The sequence below is a fragment of the Parasteatoda tepidariorum genome, chromosome 10 (genome assembly GCF_043381705.1).
Source record: "Parasteatoda tepidariorum isolate YZ-2023 chromosome 10, CAS_Ptep_4.0, whole genome shotgun sequence".
Lineage (NCBI taxonomy): Eukaryota > Metazoa > Arthropoda > Arachnida > Araneae > Theridiidae > Parasteatoda > Parasteatoda tepidariorum.
In genome coordinates, this window is record NC_092213.1 from 4,205,330 (window position 1) to 4,221,174 (window position 15,845).

The following is a 15,845-nucleotide window of genomic DNA, read 5'->3' on the forward strand; positions in this document are numbered from 1 at the left end:
ATAAAATTTCTAATCGTTTTTCGGAATGAGTCTGGAACTCGCATCTCAATAACTGGCAGTAATTAATAACGCTAACCACCTGGACAAACATTTTCGGATCAATCTGTATAGGTCTCAACTTTATGCATAGTGTGGTTAAAACGCTCTTAGAAAGGCAATCGAAACTTGCATGTTTTGTCAGTAGAACACGTTAATTAATGTGATACAACAATCTCCATAGGGACTTACAAATTTTTTGTTTCCAGTATAAAATAACTTACTCAGTCATACCCCTTATTAATCCCTTTTTGATGTTTTTTTTACCTCTATTTCATACATTCTGAGCCCGAAGAGTGTTGCACACGATCATGCTTGCGTTTTTACGACAGTTGAAAGATTATTCTATTTGCAAAATATCAACTTTCATACCAAAAATATAAAAAATCTGCTTAATAGTTATGGAGATAATCGATCAAATTACGATCGTACAATGCACCAAATAAAAATAAGGCGAACACTATGAATAACTTTTGATATACTAATGATCGGATTTTTCCGCGTTATGACTCAATGTTAAAGGCATGTGGCCTTGAATCTGCTAATTAAATTGTACATACAATTTTTTATTTACATTATCAAGTACAAAAACGGTTTTTTTCTGAATTTATGTATTTTTCTTTGGCAGATTCTGATTCCTGATCCTTCTTTTCTTTTCTCCAAGCTTTGGACATGTACCTAGGTCGTCATGGACCCTTTTCCAATTAGCCCAAAGCTTGGCTACTGGTCCGGCTCCACCCCAGCCTAGGAACGAGACCGGCCAGCGAGTATTTATGAGATTTGGAGGAATACATCAAAAAGGTTTACAGTAATTAGAACATTACTGTTAGAAAACATAATAGATTATAATGTAAGTAATTGCAAATGCATGAAGAGCTCTCTAAGAGGGCATAGATAGAAAATTTTGTTTAACATAAAATAAGCCCTTATGAAAAGTTTTTACAGTTTTCCATTGTTAAGGAAGTCAGCTGTGAAGACTATTACGATCAAGAAGGACCAGAGAGTCTAATTGTCTTCATTTTTTGATCTATAGTGGAATAGAGCTTGTTGATAGCTGGGACAAGTTGCCTCGTATGCTGGATGATTGGGATTGTATGTTGTGCCATAGTATGTGTTCGAGTGCCAGCAATTAATGCAGTATCGATGTTCGGATTCGCACTCGTTGGTGTGATGATTGCGCATGTTGCAAAGTCAGCTGTGCAGTTGTTTGTCTGATGATCTAGCCTTGGCTATTCGTTTTTTTGACGATACACCTCTGCAGGCCTATGAAAATATATTTCATCTTTAGTAGGTGTACTACCAGTTTGTGCGATGCATTAACAACGATATGTTGCTTATCTGTAATTCTTTTGTGCGGGATGGCTTTGAGATATTTTATGACACTTGAGTAATCACTTGATGTAGAAATGTTATAAAGTCTTCTCCGTCAAATTAGACTGGTGTGTTCAGGATTATTAATGATGCTAGTCGTTGCTCTTTGTTACGATAATGAAGTTCGTTGTGTATGCTCGTTGTTAGCCTATTTTTATCCTCCTGGTTATGGAATTTTAACTCGACCATTTTCTTTTGTTTTTATACACCTTTTTGACAATTGGTTTAGCGTTGAACTCATTTATTATTTACAGAATATCCTCTATGCTGTTTCCAACATCGGCCGTGATAATGATTGGAGTCGGTGGAAGGGATTTCTTAAGTGCGTCTCTGTACGTTGGTAATTTTTCAGATTTTTTCAAATCTACTATTTGATCTGATGTTCTGTATCTTTTAGCTGGTTAGAATGATGATCATCGAACTGGCGTTGTTGGCAGTAGGGACACTTGAGCCTTTCTACTGCGTCTCTGCATTCACTAAGTGTCTCAAATTGATGATGGGTGCTGCCATTTGCAGTTTGATGGAGATGATTCACTGGTGTCAAGATATGTTTTTCGAACTCAATGGTGGGATCAAGAGGAGGCCAGTTGATCTGTGTGTTGCCATTCCTGAGAATTGTCGATGGTGTTTCCGGATGGTTAGGCGTAATTACATTATCTACATTGTAGTTTAGATTATGATATGATGTGGAAGCAATGGGCTCTGTGACTGTCTCAGCGGAGTGATCAGCCATTTTGTCTATCACACGATAGGAAGTGGTGTTGAAATATTCGGTGTTGGAGATGGAACAACAAATAGGCGAACTGGCCGGCATGATGTTTGACGGTGTCTGTTGAGGCTCTCTGGTTCTGATGGCTTGACCGGTTTTAACGTCTAATAGGTGAGTTAGTGGCTCTTTCAGATGATGATAAGTGTTGAGTTCCAATTTGGTTTTGGCAATCATAACGTACGTCTGGGCGTGGCTTGTTGACAACATTTCTGTGAGTATTTCTCCATTGTAGCTTTTAATGTAGTCTGATGCCGCCATCAGCTGGGAAATGAAATTTTGATTAATGGAAGAAAAACTTATGAGCAAGTACTGATGAATGATACATTTCTGTAACTGTGGTGCTCGCAAGTGAAATGGAAAAATTTAGTAATAACCCCAACCTATGTGGGAATAATTATTCATCGATTTTTGTAGAAAGATTTCATTAACAAGATAACTGATGCGATCCTTTAAGGAAATGGTGAAAATTTGTATTTTCCCCAACCTATGTGGGTAAAAAAACTCGATGATTTTTATTGAGAAATTAGATGATTATTGTACAAGGTTAAAAATGGATGATTTGCAATTATAAGGGTAAAATTTGAAAATGACCCCAACATATGAGGGAGAAGAAATCTTGATGATTTTTGGATGTACGTTCAAGAAAACATGTCACTACAAAAAATATAAGTTGAAGATCTATAAGAAAACAAAATTTTGATATTTACCCCAACCTGTGTGGGAAATGAAAAATAAACTAAAATATTGGTGAAATACATAAATCCTATAGTAGCATCATTACAGAGTAGAAATAAGCTTTTTCGGAAAATTTTATCGAGTCCCCAACCTATGTGGGAAAGAAAAATACTGAAGGAAATTTGATGTAAGACATATTAATATAAGCAAAATTGATCTGTTACGGAGAAAAAATATATAAAGTTAACATTTAAAATTATCCCCAACCTATGTGGGAAACCAGAAGTGATTAAAAAGTTGACTAAGAGTTGTGGAACCTATTGAGGGAAGTATGAAACAGCTGTAAGCACTGTAAATATGAGAATAACTTATGACCCCAACATATATGGGAGAAAATTTAAGTTAATTAAACGGGTTTTGGAGCAACTGATAGTGACAATCAGATAATATATAAATTCAGAAACCTGAATAACTGATGATACAATGGTATTTAAAATGTTAAACCCAAACCTATGTGGGAAAAAAAGCCGATTTATTTTGCAGAGGTGAATTGGCACGTTAAAAAGCAAAAACACGAGAACAAAACAGGAAAGTAAAAAGTCATTTCCTCAGGAGCGCTCTTGCTTCCCTGTTCGAGAGTAATACGGATAGCAACAACTTCCCCGTCAAAAGCAGATCTATTGTCACCCACTGGGGCACCAAAAGGAGAAGAGATTACAAAAGATACCAGCTCCAGCATTTGGTTGATCCGAATGGAAAGAGCCATCTGTAAAAACTCTCAGCCGGAGCGGTTCCGGGTAACGGATTCCCATTGTCTCCAGCGCAAGAAGGTGGAGAGCAGCGGTAGACGTCTCACTTTTGATAATGTCCTTCCTGTTCAAGAGAGAGCCTGACATTAATTTTTTGGTAGTCAAGAGGGCTCACCAGTTCCAGCTGACCCTCTAGTTGGGGCAGATCGATCCCAACCAATTGATCTTTGACCGTCTGAATAAATCCATTTTGAGTTTTTAAAATACGAGGAGTAAGTTGATAGTTAGTCCAGAAATTATCCATTTGGGTAAGTTTAAAGTATAGTGAGACAGCCCTTTCCCTAAGGGCAACATCCAAAGGTTTAATGCCTGTGAGCAAAATCATTATGTCAATAGGTGTAGTTTTTACAGCACCTGTTATTAGTCTGAGGGCCTAGTTTTGTAAAACTTCAAGCTTTTGAAGTAGGGAAGTAGGCATAGAGATGAGTGGTTCAGAGCAGTAAGTAAAAATTGGAAGGATATATTTTTGATAAGTCAGAGCGAGGGTAAACCGGGCACATCCCCAGAGAGTGTCAGCAAGTCGTTTTAAAATAGGGAGGGGTGTTACTACCCTTTCGGCAACAAATGCAACATGGTTCCTCCAGCTCAGTTTGTATATGAGAAATGAGATGGTTAAATGATATCACTAGAAATGTAAAATATTAAATTAGCAAGAGCATGCCTAAAGAAAATTGTAATTGGCTAGAAGTTAATTGGCACTTGGCCAGGGATAGTCAATTTAGAACATTTAATAATTATAGTTAATATAGGCAATCGCTATGCTAAAATGAAAACATGTAAGTAAAGACAAAATTTTAAAAAAAATATCTTAAAAGTTAAAATAGAGCTAAAAATGAAATTTGGCCTTGGAAGGTCTTGATAGTCTTGCAACTGTAGTAGATGGTATGGCCAGGGACTGTCCTCTTGAAAACATACAGTAGCGTGGCAGATATGTTCAGAAGAACCAGCATCTAGTTGTTAGACACCCTGAGCTATGTAGATGTGAGCAACAATACGCTGCACTAGTATATATGTAAGCTGGAACAGTTTGAGCTTGATAAACACAATGATTTTAAATGCAAAGAAGTAATAACAACAACAACAACAACAGCAAAATAGTATGCCCTAAGATATGTACAAACATACAAAATGTCATTGTACCAAGTTACGTGGAGAAGAAAGTAGATTGACACAATTGTAAATAAACATTTTAATAACAAGCATGTAAAAGTATAATAAATAAAATATAAAGCCCTAGACAATGTGTGAGAGATTGAAAAGGCGTTATATAAACATATGTGGGTTATGAATACCTTATTTAATAAGATTGTAAACACTGACTTTGGTATTGATATGTAACAACATTAATTTGGGATTACATCTTTGTAAGTATAAACCAATTGTGGAAAAAAAATTAAAGTTTAGATGGATCAAGCGTGATGAGAATAGTTTAACTGTATTTGTGTTCAGACAGTTTGATTTTTTTTTTATTATTTATTTATTTATTTCTCCAATGAGCTGCACAATCGGTCTTGCAGACCTAGACCTAGATGAGCAGACCTAGTGCGTTCTCCAGAGGTGGTATCCACTCTTTCAAGACCACCACAATGGGTGAGATACCGTTGGTCATGTCAATTTGGACGTCTAGTTTCTGCCACACTAGATGGCAGCACCGAGACTTAGATTTGATTTTTACTATGGGGAATGGAACACCATTTAACATGGAAAAGTGATGTGACTTTAAATATTTATATAAAATCAGAGAATAGGTATAAATTAAAATGGAGGATACCGTTAGACCACAAACATTTGGGAGAAAGACATATTAAAAATTTTGACTAAAAGAAGAAAGTTAGGACATTATTTATCGTGTCCAAAGTCAGTGTTAAACAAGATGGCGATGTTTAACGTAGCGAAACCCTATACCTGAAACCTGTCAAAATTTTTAAATGCTTCTATATTAAAAGTACCAGACCGCCGAAAAATAAAAACTGAATAAATTTTAATTTGAAATCGCATAAGCTCTTGCAAAAAAAATTTTAAGCTTAAAGAATGAGCACGTTAAGATACTTTTTGGCGAAGCCAAAGTCACAGATGAAATATTGCTAGTATCGGAATGCATGCTAAAATGGCGATCTGGTACTCCAAGCTTAAAACAATGGAACATCAGATTTCAAAATCTCATTTAAGGAAAAATAGGTCTCCAAGAGACCGGAAAAGACTTACCAGCGATGCCTTGAGAGATTACATTCTTGGTTTAGGAAACTTTAACAAGGAAAAATAGGTATTTAATTCTTTTGAGATGATATTTTGGGACTCAGTAGGAGATGTTGTTAAGGAGGTGGGAGCTAAATCCCTTTTTTAATTCCTGATCCTGAGAATATTAGAGGATAGAATTTGGAAAATATAGGCAAACGTTAATGTTAATTCCCTTATGTTAATTTCACTCTTTATATAATTCGCCATCTCAAACAAGTCCTATTTTTAAATTTTTATTTTTCCCGCAACTATTCGATCGATTCTGTCGAAAATTTCGGATCTTAGAATTAACCATAAAAAGCAATATAAAATTTATACTTTCGAATTGGACCATCAGTATATTAAACAGCAAACAATAATGAATAATCATTGAGAATAATTTTTAAATCGAATTATCTTAAAGCAAAAAAAGCAGTGAAGCAATCTTGGAACAAAAATTTTTTTTATTAGTTCAAGTGTTAAGGCGATTGATAGACCTGTCAATGGTCAAGAATCCAAATCCGTTAAAAAAATACATGTTTGATGAGAGAAAGTATTGAAAGTAATTTCATAATAATATCTATACTTATTAGTATAGCCATGATTCAGCCCTCTAACTATTGCATACGCGAAAATCCAATCATTAAATCAAAAGTTATGCAGGTTGTTCGCTAGAGGGTCTTTTTTTCTTCTTGCACAATGTACAAAATTAAAAACGGCAACCAGAGCAACTTTTGATCTAAAGATCGGATCTTCACGTTTTAGGACTTAATGGTTCGAGGGGGAGACTTAAGTGTGCTAGTTAATAAGTGCAGACGATATTTTAAGTTATGAAATCGGACACGAAAACGTACTTTCTCGGAATAAACGTACCTTTTTTGGATGGGTATCTGACCGCCAAAATATAGAAGGTTGAAGCAAACTAGGAAATACAGTTCTAATAGTTTGATCGGGAGAGTGGTCCAAAATTTGAACCACTTAATTATTAATTTTACTTTTCGTGTATTTCACTGTATCTTGAGAATTTTTTTTAAAAAAAATTTTGCACACAATTGTAAAACATGGAATTGCATGGAATTACCTAACGATAATTCCATGCAAAATATTCCTTATTTTATTACAGACGAAAACTTTTTGAATTGTAAGTTATATAATTTAATTACATCCTTCAAAAGAATGTAATTTTAAATGGCAAAATACAAATTTTGAGCGAAAACGGTCTAGTAGTTTCGGGGAAATAGAATTTAAAAGATACGATTTTTTTTTCAAAATTCGATTTCGCAAGTTTTCGATTATTTATCATTTTCTAGACTGTTATTAAATAAAATGAGAAAAAAAATATTTAATATTTGCTTAAAGTTATATTTTGCATGGAATTATGTTCGGAAAAACGAGTTTTATATTTGTGTGTAAAAATTTTTCGATTCGCTCACAAATGTATTGAGATTGGAGAAATACGCAAAAAATAAAATTAACATTAAAGGGTCTAAAATTTGAACCTCTCTCTGAAAATTATTTAGGGTGGTCTGTTTGGTTTTTTTAAGCACCTCAGTTACAGCCGATGCTGAAAACGATGGAAGCGATGGATTCCAATAATCATCGGAAAAAGGACAAAAAGCTGTGAAGAAAACCAATGATTCGCTTCATTTTCAAATTACATTTTTGAATTGAATTATCATGTGTGTTTGCCTGATTTCATATTGAATCTATGTACTTTTCAACTTAATTTCCACAGTGGTTTGTTCATGACAATCCATGTTCAGATACGTGATAAGATTGGGAGCGAAACTAGAGAAAGTAACGAAAAACTGACACCGACNAAACGATGGAAGCGATGGATTCCAATAATCATCGGAAAAAGGACAAAAAGCTGTGAAGAAAACCAATGATTCGCTTCATTTTCAAATTACATTTTTGAATTGAATTATTATGTGTGTTTGCCTGATTTCATATTGAATCTATGTACTTTTCAACTTAATTTCCACAGTGGTTTGTTCATGACATTCCATGTTCAGATACGTGATAAGATTGGGAGCGAAACTAGAGAAGGTAAAGAAAAACTGACACCGACAGTAGCGCATAAATCAACCGGACTGTATAATGGGCAAGGAGCTGATATTGTGTCTTTTTACTTTTTTTGTAACCGTTGTTGAACAGCCGAACTAATTTTTTTTGGGTTTATGACTACGATTGCTTAACTCTGCCTTTAACTCTCTAACGATCGCCTTGTGATTGTGAAACCATTCCGGAAGACGAGTTAACTCCTGAACCAAGTATTGGGAGAAATTTGCCTTCGTAGGAACTTTTTGATGCAACTTACCCATATTTGCATTACATGGAGAGGAAAACCACGAAAACTTCCCACGGTCAGCTCGATGGCAAGACTCTACCGTTGATCCATCTTAGTCCTTGCTTAAATCCTAATATTCAGGGTGGTTTTTTTACACATTGTACATTCTTGTTATAGATATTGCTTCTTATAAATTACAACTTTATTTTTTAAAAATGAGAGAATTGATTTTGATTATGCAACAATCAAAACAAAAATATTTTTTAAAAAAACTACATCAAAATTAACATAATTCGGACATTTCATGGTTACCTAGTTATAATTAACGTGAATTTATTATTAATTTATTTATTCGAGAATCAAGTGATGAACTAGTCACGTTTCTTCACGTTTTCTGACACTCATAGTAATGCGAAATGTTTTGTATTAGACCTTTCTAACCTCTTAAAAATTTTAACCAAATATTTCGGATCACTCTGCATAGTGTGTCTGAGTCGTTTTTTGGAATGAGACTGGAACTCGCATCTTAATGACTGACATTAATTATTAACACTAAACTCTTGCAAATTTTGGTCAAACATTTTCGGATCACTCTACATTGTATGTCCCAACCTTACGCATTGTGAGGTTAAAACGGTCTTAGAAAGGCAATCGGAACTTGCATGTTGTGTCAGTAGTACAACAATCTCCACAGGAACTTAGAAATTTTCTGTTTCCAGTATAAAATCACTTACTTAGAAGTTAGTCATACCCCTTATTAATCCCTTTTTTAATGTTTTTTCTCCTCTATTTCATGCATTCTGAGCCCGAAGAGTGTTGCACACCAGGGCTAAAGAAAAGAGAAGGGCTGGTTCATTCCTCACTTAGAGTTGAAGCTACGATTTCCCTCCTCATGATATCACGCCCTACTCAGATCTCGGAGATCGCAAGCAAAGATGTTATGAAAACTTTGTATCATTCTCTCTGTAAAAATAAGTTTCCTTGATATCAGCGGCGCTGAATCTAAAAAGCATTGATGTAGGGCATACCAGGCAAATGTATGCAGGGCAGTGGCACTTCACTAGACCTAGTGTATTTCGGACATTTACCAAAGCGACTAAAACGCTTCTGTCTTGTTACTGACAACATATACACTGAAGAGCCGAAAAAACTGTTACAGGCCTGCAGGATTCATGGTGTCAATTATCTCCAGCACTACCTCACACATTGATCGAATCCATGCCACGTCGTGTTGCGGCGCTTCTGCGTGCTTGCGGGGGTCCTACACGATATTAGGCAGGTATACCAGTTTTTTTTGGCTCTTCAGTGTATGTGCCTGTGGAGGAGTAGGAGCAGTGTGGCGATCACCGCTTACACACCCTCCCACTTTAAATAATGAAAGCTAGAATTCCTCATAGCCTTGAAGAGATGAATCCTAAACTGGAAACAGATGACGACCCACCTGATTAATTTTCTAGAAGAATACGAGGAAATCCTGAAGAAATTATTATGAAAGAATGATAAAATTATGCAATGGTGAGCACCAACCACTACTAAGCTTGACCCGTTAGCTCTTGACATGGCAAACAAGGTATTCCTTGACCAAGGCTCTGGATACTTTCGAATCAAAATGCCCTAACTAATAGAAAAATCTATTTTTTTATTAGTTTCTGCGGATATTTTTAACTTTTGTATTGGTTTTTTTTCTTCTTCTTTTTTTTCATAATCTTCTTTTTTTGTTGCTATTTGCTATTATTTTGCTTTTTCTCTCTGTCTTGTCTTCCAACCTTAACCATTTCCGATAAATGCCCCTTTAGGGTATGGGGTAATGCCCCCCTCCCCTAGGTGCGGGGTAAAATGTTGGTGTGTGTGATTGTAATCATTCTCAGGAACATATATATACATACATGATTGACTTGTGTAACAGTCTAACTATCCAATGGTTATAAATGAAACGCACTTGATACGTTTATGAAAACATTTACTTCTTTATTTATTTTACGAAAATTGTTTCATTCGAACTTTTGCCGTATTGTATGAGTAATTCGAAATGCTCTGTCCCCATATTATTACTCATATTATCTCATAATGCCTTATAAAACAAGAAGTATTTCTATAATATTATTTTCTTTACAATTAAAATTTTACCAGATATTGAAATCATTATTATCGAAAATAATTTTAACTGATTATTATTTGCTTCTCACGCAATAACAACTGAGATATAAATGAACACATTATTGATCAATAGTTATTAGACACAACTTAAGATATTACATTTCAAGCATAATGATTATTTTGAAAATCAAATTTATTTCTTTTCATTATTAGGAAAATGGCACAATGGCATGACAAGTGAGTTTAATTCTTTATTAATTTTAATAAAAACGGCAGAGTAAAAAATGTCTTAAAGAGATTAAAATTACGAAAGAAAATTTTATCACTCTTAAAAGTACAACAGAATCAAAACTTTTGAATTATATTCATTCGGATAATTTAGAAAACGCTTTCCCATTTCTCAATAATAAGGTTAGAAACTCAGTCTGAAATGTACATAAGATTTTGAAAAACATTTCATTTTACGGATAAACTCGATCTTTCTCAATACAAAAATCATCAACAGAATTATGAATGGAATTTCGTGATACGATCTATTTTACAGACAGAGCCAAAACGATCTTATTCAATACAGTAATTAGCAACGAAGTTTAAATTATTTATAAAAATTCACAAAACAGATAGATAAAAAAAGAGTAGTTTTAATGAGAAACCAAACTTTTACAATATATTCCACAATAATCACCATTATTTAGATGAAGACATACTCTATTTGCTGCTCTTAGCCATCTGGAGAGAGAGAGATATTTTTCTGGACAATGTTTTAGAACAATTTCCAGATCATATCGCTTTACATATTTGATACAAATATTTTTCGCCAGTCAGTAATAATTCCATCGACATATTGCAGTAAAGTTCAAAATTAAGCAAAAACAGCAGCAACAAAAAAAAACAAATAATACAAATTTCAAAGGCCTGGCAGGGTTGTAATATGTAAAATAGCTTAATAATATTTTTTTTCATGAGGGATAATATTCTTAAACTTTTTCCCTTGAAAGTAGTAATACTTTCGATACACGAAACATTGAAGAAATGATGAATTCTATAATATTAGACATATCAAATACCGCCCAGAAAAAGTCTTAAATAAACTAAAATACCAAAACGAATTCACTTATTCTGCTATGATTTTCTCTACAGACCATCAAAAAAATTAAAAATAAAAATTTAAGAGAAAATTTCAAATGTTATTTTTATCAATATTTTACGAAGTTTATAGAGTCCGGTGGAGGTCTAAATAAATTTTGATTTCAAAACAAATTTTCTTACAAACATATGATACCAATGCACATTTTTTCACACCATAAGCAACATAAAAATTTCAACATAAAATTTTTTAAAGGTAATTAAAAATTTTATGTAATACATATTTGGCGAATCTTCGAGGGAAGCAGTGGGAGGGGGCGTAAATATATTTTGATGTCGAAAAAAGAACATTTGATACCAATATACATTTTTCCTCGTGATAGGTAACTTCCATTTTTAAAAAAAAAAAAGTGAAAATCGACCCACCCTAATTAATTTTTTATGAAATAGAAGTTTTATAAAATTATGTAATACAGGGTATTCCTTCACAAAAGATAAAAGCTGCAAAAATACTTCCCTAAACTATCATTTCTTAGCTGCAAACAATTTAAAGAAGTAAAGCTTGTGTGAAATTGTTTAATATTTGGTGGAAGTTGAGCTACTACATAATAACCTGAAGTAAAATATAAAGTTAATAATTATTCATTGCATTTCATTGCCTGAATTTTAATTTATTTTTCCTAGATGTTTGTTTAGTGTTTAAGATTTAATATTGAGATTAAGCTTTTTTCAACTTTACAATTTGCCATGAAATATACTGATTTATACATTTAATAAGAAATGATGATTTCATTGTTATATAATGTATCTAAAATTTTAAATGGTTCCTAAAATTTGTTTTTTCTATTTTATGCATATGTGTTTACCGGAGAAAATTGTAAAAATAGTTAATCTGTTAAAAAATCTGATAACATTTTTATTTAAAAAACCTACGAATAATTTGTTTCCAGTCATTTAAACTCACATAAATCTATGACTCATTAAAAGTTAATTATCTAAAAGAACTTTAAAAAGTAAGTTCACTTCATCTACCTTCTTATTTAGAAGGCAGAAATATTTTCAAAAAGAACTTCCACGCCTTTTATATTTAGTTTTATTTATGGTGTAATGCATGTTCTAGATTTATTCATTAGAATCAACAGAATGTGATTCAGCACTCGATTTTGATAAACTTGAAGAATGAAGGATTTGAAGAATGCCGATGTGATAAGGTAAATGAACATTAATCTCACTTTCATCAAAAAAAATTGCAATCGCCCACACATTTGTTTAGGGTGCTCAACTTTAGCTACATTTTGTCTTGCTGCCCAAAAACTATTAGTTTTAGAAACTTGAAATTATGCACACGTTTGGAAAAATATACAGTGCGCAAAATAAAAAGCGGACAACCCTGAATGATTTTTGATCTAATCATCGGATCTCTACGTTCTAGGAGGACTCATTCTTAATGATTCGAGAGGTTGACTTCAAATATGCTAATTAATTATCGCAGACGATATATTACGATATGAAATCAGACTCCAAACCGTACTTTTTCGGAATGAACATACCTTCTTCGATGTATTTTGATTTTTGACATCCAAAGTATAGGGGGTTGATGCAATATGGGAAAATAGGGCCCCAATAGTTTCGTAAGAAGAGCCGTCCAAAAACTAGACCCTTTAATATTAATTTTGCGTTTTGCGTATTTCGCTATATCCAGTGAAATTTTTAAGCAATGTGAAAAATGTTTACACATAATTATAAAATTCGTTTATCCAAAGATAATGCCATGCAATAAAAATTTTAGTAAGCCTCTACCACTTTTTATTATTTTTTTAAATTTTAGCTGGAACAATTTTGAATTATAAGAAAGACACATCATTTTTTATAACGTTTTAAACAATATAATTTCATGTGGCAAAATATAAAATTTGAGTGAAATTAGAGGAATAGTTCTTGAGAAATCAAATTTCAGAAAGTCGTATTTTAAAAATTTGATTTCTTAGGAACTATTTGACCAATTTGCTTCAACTTTTGTATTTTGTCATCTAAAATTATATTCTTCCAAATCATGCAAAAAATTGTATACCTCGCAATTTTAAAATGCTTTCGACTAAAATTAAATAAAGTTATAAAATATAATAAATATTAACTAAAATTTATTTTTTCAATGGAATTATCTTTGGATAAATGATTATTATAATTGCATGCAAAACTTTTTCAATTCACTTACAAATTTCTCCAAATATGGAAAAATACTCAAAAGTAACATTAAGGGTTCCAAACTTCTGACCCAACTACGGGGCCCTATTTACCAGATAACGGGCAGATCACGTTCTAGTTTTTCTCTAACTTTTATTTATTTATTTTTACGAAAACTATTGCCTTTAAATTCTAGTTCTTACATAATCTAATATAAATGTGTTGAAATATTGTCTTGTCCATTAAAACAATCAAATACAGCTAATAAAAAAACTGACATTTAAATCGATAATAGTTTTAACTTGTTGTGATACTTTTTTATTCGATTACTATTCGAGAAGTAATTTTAAAATTATTCGATAATGAATTTTAAGAATATAGTTCCTTTTCAAAATTCAATAGAAGGGACAAATCTAATAATAATAAGTGTTTTCAAACATAAACGTAGAAAGTTTCTTTATCTTTTTAACAATGCAATAAAACAGTTAAAAAGAAAATCATTAGAGATTTCAATAACAAAAAAGAAAACAAAAACAGATCTCATCAAATTGAAGTATTAGATTTTACTCAATACAGTATTTGACTTACAAAAAAATGCAATTTAAATTACGCAGGAGATTTTTGTACAAAGTTAGAGACCAATGCCTTCGAAGAATAGATAGTTTTTAGCAGTTAATAAGATAATAATTTTCAATTTCATAAATACTAACGAACAACTTTATATTATAATTTATTTAATTAGCAATCTTAATTAAATTACCTAACATAATCTTAAAGATTTGCGCAAAATATTATTTAAAACAAAATGATTTCCGCAAAGATTAAGAATGATATTATTCAGCCTAGCGATTGGAAATTTTTCATATACTTTTTAAGAATTTTTGGAATGGCAATGTTAGAAGATTCAACTCCAAAATGCAATTTTATCCAGAAAGTAAACATGACATTTTATACAGTTATATACTTATTGTGGGTTATATCTTCCACGTATGTTTCAATTGCTGCCAACCTATCTTCAAAGAAAAACATTGCCTTTTCCGTAATGAACATCCTTAAGATGCTAATTGTTATTGCTATATCATTAAATCTTCGTTTAATCTTGAAGAAAGTGATTAAGAAAGTGCAGTTGATACGCCGAATCGGGAACCATCATGGTATAAAATCATTTCGAAGAAAATCGAGTAAGTTAGTGATGTTTTCATTTGTTTTACTTTTCATTTATTACATAGCACGAATTCCTCTAGGCACTGTGTACGAAATTGATATAACATTACCCTTGAAACTATTTTGCATTGGAGTTCTTGGTCAAAGAAATTCCACCAGTTTCGATCAGCCCTATATTAAAACGGTGAAGAGTATTCTTTTTTATTCATCATTTGCATTTTTTACTTTTTTGCCATACACAGCTGGTGTCATCTGCTATTTAACTCAGTTGGAGAATTGCAATACTATTCAATCTTACTGCTCCACAGTTAAAGTAGCTGTTAGAAATGGAATAACATCAAAAAAACTATCTGCAGTCGTCAATAACTATGAACAAATAACAAATGCTGTGAAGCAAGTCAATGATTTGCTTGCAACTTTGATTTTGTGTTTGATTGGATATTGGTTTATGTCTATTTGTTTTCACCTGTATTTATTTTTAAGTCATCTTGCTACTACTTCGCAGTTAGCAACGTTTTCAATTAGTTTGGCAGTTGTATCAGGTCAATTAATAAGTTTCGTTAATGTCTGCGATAAAATTCGTCAGGAAGTCCTGAGCATTCGAGCAGTTACAGATTTCGAAATTGAGCAAAATAAAGATTTGCTTGCGAAAGAAGCTGGACTTTCCTTCACGCGTTCAGCATTTGAACGATTTAGTAAAAATGTTTCTGTTGCCCCTTTGGGTTTTTTCAAGTTGAAAAATAGTTTCATTCCTGGAATCTTTGGATTAATTATAACTTATAATATCATTCTTTTACAATTTCAAGATATCTAATCCTCAGAGGCTAATCCTTCATCTCAAAACGCAAGATTAAAAAATACTAATTGAAGGTATACTTAGTAATACGAGAGTTACACTAAGCTAATAAGCAATATTAGCTATCGCAAAAATTATGGAAAGCAAATAAGCAATATAAGCAGTGGCAAGAATTAAACTAAGTCAATTAGCAGTATAAACAGCTGATAAATTACAAAAAAAAAACAAAAATAAATTTTGGAATGCAATAGGAACAGATAAATTTCACTAATTTTATCATTTATTTTTGGTTATTAAATTGAATAGCAGCATAAGCTGAGGGAGAAAGACCAGAAGCTTGGACAACAGCAG